Here is a 10,975-nt window from a genome sequence, read left to right on the forward strand (position 1 = left end):
ACTAGAATAAGCTTTGCTGGAGGCAGCTTCATCTCCTTAATGAGAGGAACGGAACACTTCCTTGCATACATGGATTTCAACTGTGCATGTGTGTCAAGGACAGAAAGGCAGATGTGGCAGTGGAAGGTGTCAAAGCAGTTTGGAGAGAAAAACAAAGTAAAGAACAACAAAAAAAAGAAAACGATTAATCGATTATTAAATTAGTCATAGATTATTTCAATAATAGATTAGTCGTCAATTAATCGATTAATCGTGGCAGCCCTACTGTAGAGAATAATCTAATGTTTCTTTAGATTATTTTGAGTCACTATCAGAGAGAGATGAATAAAAGTCAGAGTTGAAAAGAAATTGTTTTAATAAACAAAGATCAGTGTTTTTTTTTATTAAGAGCTCCCCTTTGATGTCACTTCCTTTTAAAATCATGCCAGTTTTGTGTCAAAATGGGTAGAATCATGTGTATCATGCCACGTTTCCTATGCAAAAGGATTTTCTCTTTGACCTTTTGTATGTGAATGATATGCATGTCACAGGCACTTTAAAACACAGGATAACAAAATACACAATATTATGGCATTAATGAATGGGTCACTTCAGCATGAAGTAAGTCTGGGACAGTGATGTAAATAGAATCCAAAGCACCCTGTAATCTGATGTCATTGTTGCCAACAAACATCCGTCTGAAATTAGATTGTAGGTAGCTGTAAAAGCAAGTCGGAGCTTGATAAAATAAATGAAACGCATCACTTATAGCACAATAAGACACACAACAAAACCTTGGAAAAATGCTTTGAAATGAGATCCCTTTAAAATGTGTTATTATTTTTCTCTGAATACGGTGTAAACATTCTCAATGAAAAGAAGAAAGGACCTGAGAGGCAAGAGGGCAAAAGATAAATGATAGCACACAACACAATACTATATACTTAAATCCAAAGATGGGCTCAAAATCAGAAACTAATGGACAGCCCCATTAGACTGAGGTTGTTTAGTAAAGTCGTCTCACCAAACAAAAGCCTCTTCTGCGATTGTGTCACTTCTGCTTTCACCAAACTCAACACTTTCTCCTCAATTTTAGTCCATTTGTAACCCCCTGCATCTCTCAAAAAGCTAAATTGCCYGTCTCCGTCACCTTGCCGTGCATCACAACTTTAGAAAAGTAGCAATTCGCAGGGCAGATTTTAAACGGCCAGGGAGATGCCAGAGCACTGCTGCTTTTAAACGGAGAACTCACAAGGTGCCCCTAAATGGGTTTCCAACACGTTTTTGACCCGGTGATTTACTCTATTGTGGGGGAGAGGAAGCGTTTACTATCAAAACCGCAGTATTTCTGGGTCTTGTCGGCCATTTTTTTTCTTTTAGACGGGAGTGCAGGTGAATTTAAAGTCGCCAGGAACGAGCGTGAGACAAATGCAGGAGAAGGAAACAGAAGTGACAGGGTCTTGCTTTAACAGGCTGAAACTATACGGAGATTGTTCACTTCTCTCTAATGTGACCAAAAAAATAACATTTTAGTTGATTTAAGAAGACAATAACCCGGCCATTTTTTAGAGTTGTGCGGAACAAATTACATAATCACAATCAAATACTGTAAAAAAAATCATAAACTCAGGCTGCAGATGCTTCACGGGACAGGAGGAGGACAACAGCTGTGATGTCCTTGAGCAAAAGGATGCTCAGGTAGCCATGCTTCTCATTATAAAGGACAACATGCATCACATCTGGTCCTCTGATCCGATTTCCTAAACATCAACACTAAGTCAAAGACAAAAGACGACAACGTGCTCGTCTCAAAAGCATTTTCTTTCCCTCCACTTGGACTAAGCACTCAACAAAATGAGATGTGTGTGTGTGTGTGTGTGAGTGTGTGTGTGTGTGTGTGTGTGTGCGCGCACGTGCAAAAAGGCATGTGTGGGATGATTAGGGGAGTGTCACTGTAGCCCCTGACTCAGCATTTCTGCACTGTCTATCCCATCCTTTTACTGCAGTTTCCTTACAGCAGAGCTAAAAGGAGGGGGGGGGGGTGACTCCAAAAAGGTTTCAAGCACAAGATCGATGACATTGTCTTTTTACCTCATATTTTTCACCAGCTGGTAAATTGTTTTTGTCAGCAGCCTGATCAGACAGCCAAATACACTTTCTTTTCCATCTTGCTGTCCATCCTTCTGTCTTCCCTCTCTTCCTTCCTTCCTTCCTTCCTTCCTTCCTTCCTTCCTTCCTTCCTTCCTTCCTTCCTAGATGTGATTTTGCTGTAAACTCTGTCCCACTTTTCTTTCTTTTAAGAATATGAATTATTTATGTTTCATTTATGATCTTTTTAGTTTTTGCCATAATTGACAGGCTTTTTCGAAACTAGTCCAAAACACAATGCAGCAGGTAAAAACAAGCCATGGAAAATAATAACAGACTTTTAGCATTCGGTTTTAGGCTGTGCAGCTCTTATACTGCTCATTAACTGGAGGTGAATCTGCGACAACCTTGTGGTGAGTGACGAGTGAAGGTAGTTGCCACTTGTCATCCATCTTTTCTTGATAATTTTCTTCCAGGGGGCTGGACTTTGTATAGAGAAATTGAAAATGGTTGTCCGGCACCTGATTGTGGAAAGGTTTTCTGAGCAGGTGAACACATGAGAACATAGAAACCATGAGCCTAAAGCTATGAATACATGACGACAGTAGTTGTTAAATTTTTTAAAACGTGCACATCTTTGAGTGAATCAACAACCAGTCTATTGTGAATGAATCTCCTGCATCACTTTCTTACAGCTTTGAATTCTGAATAGCAAACTTGGGCCATGATAAGAACTAAACAACCTGAAACTTTTGTTTTTAATTTTCCATCATCCCTTCTGCTCATCTGAGAGACAGTACAGTGTCCATTCTTCAAACTCTTCTTAACTTTGCTCAACTTTATCTCTTTTCCTTTCTAGAACTTGTTCCACCTTGATCCGTCCGACCTGGTTGGTTTTCATCCATCCATCCATCCATTTTCTGTACACGCTTCTGCCTTTTCAGGGTTGCATGGATCACTGGTGCCCATATCCAGCAGTCACAGTGCGAGGGGCGGGGTACACCCTGGACAGGTGGTTGGTTTTCAATTTGTTCAAAATATAGGTTGATCTAAAAGGGCACTCTAAGATCAAGTCATGGGGTTTTGTTCAGAGGTGAGGGAAGAATGGGGCATGGGATGTGGCCATCTGGGAGAAAACCCAGAACATGTTGGAGACACTATGGGTGTTTTCACACCTGATAGTCCGGTAGACTCAGTACAAATGGGGACCAAACATGCAACATTTGTTGCCACTGAAGGAAGAGACGCCAAAACCTCTGAAGACACTGAGCCCAACTTCCTTCTTCATGAGATTTGGAGTGATGTCAGATTTTTGCAGTTGTAGGATTTCTCTTTTGTTTTTGGCAAATGTGCCAAACACTCGTCAACAATGGGATCAGCATGAGTGGACGATGAGGCAGAAGATGTTGATTTTCACACAAGGTGGCTGAGACGGTTCCGTGTGAGGCGGCGTGCACCGAGTAGGAGTGCATCCCACTTCACAGCACTGATGTTCACTTTATACAGACGTCAAGCAACTATGTATATGAGTAACTGTATTACTATTATTCCAAATGACCTCCGGCTCCGGCTTTTGGGATGGTCCCAAGTCCAGTTGGGATCCACACATGCACTGAACAACCAACGCATTCTCATGCCCCCCACGTCACCATATTGATGCTTGGTCAGGTAGCCATCTGCGTCAACTTTCGTACGCGCCGGGTAGCCCCCACACGTCCATTCTTTACGAGATGAGGTGGAGGAAGACAAGCGCGTTGTCATATTTTTTTACAAGAGTAGGAARTGCGTGAAACTAACCATCCCAGACCCTAAATTTAACTTCTATTAGCCCTATACATCCTATCCCTGACCACAGACCCTAAAATTAACCATTAACCCTGATCCCTCATATTAACCATTTTTTAAATGTAGAGAATTCGCGAGAATTAACCGTCCCAGAGCCTAAATTTACCTATATTAGCTATATACAGCCTATCCCTAACCCCAGTATCTCAAATTAACCATTAATCCTGATCCCTCACGTTAACCTCAGACCCCGACCCAAAGACCCCTAAGTAAAGCAACCCAGAAAAGCCACGGGCGGCAAGGACGGACGCGCAGGGGGTACAAGACGCATCAAAACTGGACGCAGACGGTCCCTGCCCAAGCATCAACATGTTGATGAGTCTGACATGAGAATGTGTTAGAACAACTGAGCGAAGACCTGGGTTTGAAGGTAGACCAGAGCTAGCTTTTTTTGTTCCACATCAGAGTTTGATTGCGTATTCACACCCCCTCAAAACAAACCGGACTTTCTAGACAAAATTGAGTTTGAATAAAGCGGACTAAACAGGGCTGGTGTGAATATATGTCTCTCAGCTGGCCTGGGAAAGACTTGGAATCCTCCTGGAAGAGCTGGTTAMGGAAAGAGATGGTCCTCCCTGCGACCCATGTCCAGAACAAGAGACAGATAATGAATGAATGGATATATTTCAGCATCAATTGGTCAGCTTCCCCAAAACTGTCTTCACTGCATGCTTTTAGTGTGGAAATTCTAAAGCTCTAAAGGAAATGGTCTAAAAGTCATAAAGATGGACAAGTAGCGTCTACCATTACKCTTCCTTTTAACCTCCACACCTTTTCAATGTTCCAATTTCTTCAGCCTCTTTCGTCTGGTCCTCGCCTCTTTCACTAAGCCTTAGCTAAAAGCAAAAAGGCAGACAATCCATGTAACCACTCTGACTCCTCTTCTCACCTTCAAGGACCTCTATGATCCCTCCTCGTGTCCATTGAGTCTCTACTTTTGACACCTAAACACTTCCAGTGTTTTTAAATCCTCTCTATTAGCTTTTACAATTCAGTCAAAACAAAAAAGGGGTTTTTCTTCATTTTTAGATTCTTACACGGCAGACATTTTTGGCATTCATTTTTGAAACGAGAGGCAAAATTTAAACTTACTGACACTGTGATATGCAAAACATAATGCACTCCACAGCATCACATAGAGAACTGAGGTGGATGTAAAGGGTTTTTTTTTGTTCCCATGATATAACCCAGTTTTTGACACATAACAAAACTAAATTGTTCTTCAAATTATGTATCTGAAGTATGATGTTGTAGACTTGCAATAGMTTTATCTTCCCTTATGACATCTTTCACTCCGTTTTTTAGCATTTCCCTCCACTTACTTACTTCCTCCCACATGTCCTATGGAAAATCTAACCAGCAGTACAGGTAAGAAAAGACCGATTTACATCTGAAAACCATGCATAAAAAGAACGAAACATCCTGCCTTTGACCTTGGCCCACTTCTAAATACCATAAGGAGAGAAAGGTAAAGGGAAGATGTGTGAGTTTGAGGGGGGATATGCTGAATGGACTTGTGCTGCAAAGTATAGCAGAGGTTCAGTGATTTATTCATTTATATATATATTTTTTTAAATATTGAGATGTAGATCATACGCGCGCACACACACACACAGAAACACAAAGATGCATACAGCGCACAAACTGATTATTTTGCTGCCTAAACTGCTTAGACAGCTCCGAACATAAGGCAGAAATTGGCCATTTGGGACAACAAACACAAGCTGCATGCTCTACAGAAGCAGAGAGAAAAAACGGGCTGCTGAGATTCTTTTAATTGCTGACAAAATGGCAGAAATATCCTTGCTCACATTAGGGCAAGAAATTACCCACCCACATGTTCTCTGACATAAAAACTCCACACGCAGGCGCTAATGTCATACAAACTCTTTTTTTGCAGGTCCTTTGACAACTAACAAGGTGTCTGAGTGTTAAAAATAGCCGACACCTCTGACTGCAGTCACCTGTGTGCTATCGGAGCATCTTTTCCTGTTTCAACCAACCTCCTCCGATTGATGTGCAGTGGCCTTTCATTGCATCAAAAAGATGCCAGCGACTTTAAAGCTTTGTCACTTCTCACCATCTTGCCCTCATTTTATTTTGAAGCCTTTCCCTCATTTTCAGTCTCCAGTCTGTGCATATTGCAAACACTGTGTCACTTACTGAATGTACAAAGGACATCATGAACAGAATAAAAAAAATAGTATTATTCTATGCAATGATTGCTTAAATGAATTTGTAAATCGCTGCATTACGAAGTATAAAATAAATAATTATCTGTTGAAGGGGATGTTAATGTCACTGGAAAACGTAAATGTTTAAAATAATTATTTTTATAAAACAGGTACTTTAAAACTTTTAAAGCTGCAAAAGTGTCTGAACAAATCGACACTGGTTTGTAAAGTGTCTATGTTAATGAAGAACTTGTAAATGCTCTGTACAGAAATCRTTGTGGTGTCCCGATACAACTTTTTCTATATTGCAAATTTGAATTGGCCGATAGTAATATTGAGCTGATACAATCAAAACGATTCACACTTACTTTTATTAATTTTATAGTGTGGAAACTCAAAAAAAAAAAACATTGATCAAGTCAAACACTGAACAAATGTCAAAAACAGTAGTTATGACAAAACTGACCCATTTATTATTAACGAATGGGTTACATACATTTTTAACTTAAACCTAAGAATATTTTAAAATTAAAAAAGATAAATAAAAAGGAGGGTTTGTATCTGAGATTTTAGATGCAGGTTGATATAATCCAATTATTCACTTTTTGGCTAATATCCGACCGATATCTGATATTGATATCAAATTGGGACACCCCTAAAAAATCTAAAAGGACAATTTTTTTGGAATGAAAATGGCACAAAATCTTAAAATAAACCATTGTGGGGAAAAAACGGTGTAGTTTCTCATCTTACAGCTTATAACAGTAAGATAKGTTTTTATTTTATATTTTTGATTTATGGTCTATCGTTGACGGTTGCTGTAATTCCAATAAACATCATTAAATATGTGAAGACTAGGGGTGTAAGAAAATATCGATACACTGAAATATCACGATATTTCATTTCCTGATACTGTATCGATATTCTAAAGCCCTGTATCGATTTTTTTATTAAGGTTTAAAATGTCAACTTTCCTGCCAGCCGTTCATTTTTATGTTGTAATTCAGCCTCTGACCACTAGTTGGCAGCAGTGAGCCAGACATTTGGCTACTCTACCTCTTGAGGTAGAGGCTATTGTTAAGTGTTGGGTGACCATATTGTAAATTAATATTAAAAACTAAAAGCTGCAAAATATACAGTATATTTGCAAACCATTGTCAAATTTAGTCTGATAATTGAAATCATGGATGAAATAAGAAATATGAAACAAATAAAATAAAATACAAAGCAGAACACAGCTAAATGTATCAAAAGCATGTTTATGTTATATTAGAATTTTCTGAGACAATGAATTTTGGCTTCTCATTTTTTTCCCCTGTAAGAGGTTTTTATTTAATAGAATTTTTGGACAAAAAAAATCGCAATATATCGCCTTGTTTACAGTATCACAATATATCGGGATATATCGTATCGTGACCCCTCTGTCATGATATGTATCGTATCGCCAAATTCTTGCCAATACACAGCCCTAATAAAGACTAGAAATATCTAGAAGCTAACTGAACTCCCTCATTGTTAGAGGGGCTTCAAACTAGTATTTTCTTGCAAAAATATCCATTTCCTTTAAAGTCTAGTTATCAGTGATTCAAGAGGAAAAGAGGACTGCTGGGTCGGCACTTCAGTTCCCACTGGGCTYAAGCAGGTTAAATGTGAGACGTCTGAAAGCATTATGAAGAAAAACTATTTGCCTTTTGTTGTTTTTCATTACAACCTGTGGGCATTTTATTACAGCACATTCTTTTATTTATTTTTTTTTTTTTTGGAGTGTTCCCCATAAAAAATAAGCATAAACTGATGTATCAATATGYTGCGTTTTGGACCTGCAGCCTCATTTGTTCCAGCTACTCGAGGTCTGAARCACCTCAGGGCGGGGAGCTTTGTCGATCCTCTGTGGTTCTCATCTCAGTCGGGGTCTGAGCCACTGAAGCAGCTCCAGCACCACCCCCACATGACCCCAACCACACACACACACTGTGGCTGAGGATGCTTTCATCAAAAAAAAAATTACTGCTATTGACATGGGAGGTGATTCTATGGAGTTCACTCCATCCCTCCATCGTCTTTACCAGCGTTTCCTGTCCAAGTCGCAAAGATCTGGTGTCTTTTTCCAGCGTCCCTGTGTGAGAGGCGGCAAACTCTGGACAGGTCACAAGTCTATCCCAGGGCCTCGTAGAGACAAACCACCATTCTCACTCTCACCCACAGCTCGAGACAATTTAGTTACCCATTAACCTGACGTTTTGGTCTGCGACAGGAAACCAGAGCGCCCGGTGAAAACCCACACGCGCAGCTACGGTTCGAGCCGGGAGGCAATCCTGCAGYCTTCCTGCTGAGAGGCGACAGTTTTAACCACAGCACCGCCTCCGCTCTGTAGAAAAACACTCCCGATCAAGGAATCTCCAAACAAGCTCAACTGTAAAGTCAGTCCAATCTAAAAGGCGCCATATGTTCGACAAAAAAATTACATAAAATCAGTGCAGTGCGCCTAATTAGAAATTTAACAAACCCAATAAAATGCGCAACACTTTAAATCTGTGCGGGAAGACACAAAGTCCCATTGACAGAACGCTGGACGCAGCATCTCCACACTGTCTACAGGACATAAAAAGAGATTGATCACGCAGGAAGAAGAGATTCCATCGTCTAAGAACAAATGAATAATAAAAGACTCCAAGAATAAACTAGGTAATTAGGTTAAAAGGGGGCTCAAAGCACAAACAGCACATCCCTGTTGCCCCGAGTCCGACTCCGTGACTCATTCGGGGCTGAAAAGCTCCACGAAAGTCGTTGTTGCTCGCAGGTCTAACACGAACGAACACGTTCCCTAGTCATCATGTCAGCGTAACCATGTGTGCAGTCACTTTGGATGTCATGCCGAAGCCCCTAAAGTGGAGGTGATGCTCAAGGTTTCAGCCTTATCGACGAGTCCCAGTGCAGGCGTATCATGACACATGCACTTAAGAGAGAAAGAACGGAGAAGGAGGAGGAGGAGGAGGAGGAGGAGGAGGAGGAGGGGATAAGTCCCTTATTCCTCACATGTCCTTGCATCTCCTCCATCACTTCCACATCATCTCAGTCATCCTCACAAGCTCAAACCCTGAGAGGGGATGAAAGCGGGAAAGGAGAGCAGGAGATGTTCGGAATACGAAAGAGAAGGTGCTGCTTTTTCTCCTGCACAACTAAAGAGATTTTTCTTCTTCTTCTTTTTGTTTTTCCTGTGTGTTTGGCAGCCCGACCGGTGGCTTGCTGCCCGTAGTCTCTTGAAATCAGCCCACGCTTCAYGAGTCAAAAATTCATAAGGTGACATGAAACTGTCAGTGCATGTTGATGTGACTCCCAGATGATTTGAAGTGGGTGGGTAAAAAGGGCAGCACGCACACATTTTATGACAAGAAATAAGAGAGATATGAAAGAACGCCCACAAGAATGTAAAACCAAACACATGAAAGATGCACCTATGGATGAATAAAGTTGGAAACAAGTCATGCTGCACAAAAAAATAAAATAAAAWAATCAGATGTGCTCTTATGCAGACAGGTAACTTATGTTTCCAAGTTGATTTTATGTTTTTGTGTTTAATGTTTTGGAATATACTGAATCTAATTCCTTCATGTTAATAATCATACAAGTTAAAAATCCCACAAACTATTTGAAAACACTTCTGCTCCACGATTCTAAATAGTCTAATAAAAAAAACATAGTTCTTAAAATGAAACATTATTTCACCTTCAACATCTCAGAAATCCCCACCAAAAAAATAAGAAGCGATTAAAACCAGGTGACGTTCAGTTCCTGTTGGGGATCCGCGACCCTCGTCGTGCGTTTCGGCTGCTCCCCCCCGCGCGCGCGTGCAGCCGTGGCACAGGTGATCCAAGTGGCACAAACAAAAACGGACATTTCTCCCGCAGTGCGAGACCGCTCCGTGAGCGGTTTATCTCCCAGGTGAGGACCGGAGAGAAGCTCCGGCGGAAAGAAAAGAGGAAAAGCTCGGAGGAGAGGAAAGTCTCCAACCTTTTTTTGGGTTTTTTTTTTTTTTTGTGTGAGAAAGGGCTATCCATCAAAAGAAAAAAAAAGGACAAAGAAAAAGTTTGGTGGTACTTACTGATTAATCCGTTTGCGTTGGTCCAACTCGGCGTGCATTAGTTTGGGATGTCAGAGTTGCAGCACGAGACGTTTCCATGGCCGCTCGGCTTGTCACACACTCAGCTCTGCGGATCCGCGCGCAGGAGAGCAGCGCTCAGCATGAATGAGACGAGAGCTGCGGTTGGACTCCGGCATCCCCACTTGGTAGACGCCGAGAGAGAGAGAGACAGACAGAGAGAGAAAAAAAAAAGCCGAGGAGAGGAGAGAGAGAGAGAGAGAGAGCTCAGTGACGGCGCGCCCCCTGGCGGCGCGTCTGCGTCACGTCGCGTCGTCCAGGCGCACTTCTGCGCGGCGCGCATGGGTGGCAGCACTGGACCCCTGCGGCTCCTGGAGTCCTTTACAGAGGCTGAAGTGGGTGAACCACTMATTTAGCACAACTTGTAAAATCAAAACGGACTCTGGAGCAGTGTTTACGTTTGTGTTGGTTTTATTGTGGCTTTCMAATTCTTCAGCKTCTGACTCACAAAACAACACAGAATACCTCTGACTCTTCTGATAAAAAATGCACAAGGTTTAAATGAAAACAAATTATTTAATTTAAACGAGCTTGAAAATTTTTTTCCAAGTGATTCCAAGATCATAAATTCAAACTAATTTAATAACTTTAATGTTGCATCATATTCTGGTGCCAGAAGGCCTAAAAACCTGAAAGGACATACTATATTAATCTCTCTCTCTCTCACACACTGTCTCTCTCTCTCTCTCTCTCTCTCTCTCTCTCTCTCTCTCTCTCTCTCTCTCTCTCT

At 41.2% G+C, this 10,975-nt stretch overlaps 1 protein-coding gene across 1 annotated transcript in view; it reads right to left on the reverse strand.

Annotated features, from left to right (window-relative positions):
* Positions 1-10,407, reverse strand: part of LOC106522373 (plexin-A1) — a gene marked incomplete in the record, with an annotated part of 278,427 nt that extends 268,020 nt beyond the window's left edge. The window contains 1 exon segment of the mRNA XM_014015353.1: positions 10,189-10,407.
* Positions 10,408-10,975: the final 568 nt, after the last annotated feature.

The sequence above is a fragment of the Austrofundulus limnaeus genome, unplaced genomic scaffold, assembly GCF_001266775.1.
Source record: "Austrofundulus limnaeus strain Quisiro unplaced genomic scaffold, Austrofundulus_limnaeus-1.0 Scaffold128, whole genome shotgun sequence".
NCBI classification, from domain to species: Eukaryota; Metazoa; Chordata; class Actinopteri; order Cyprinodontiformes; family Rivulidae; genus Austrofundulus; species Austrofundulus limnaeus.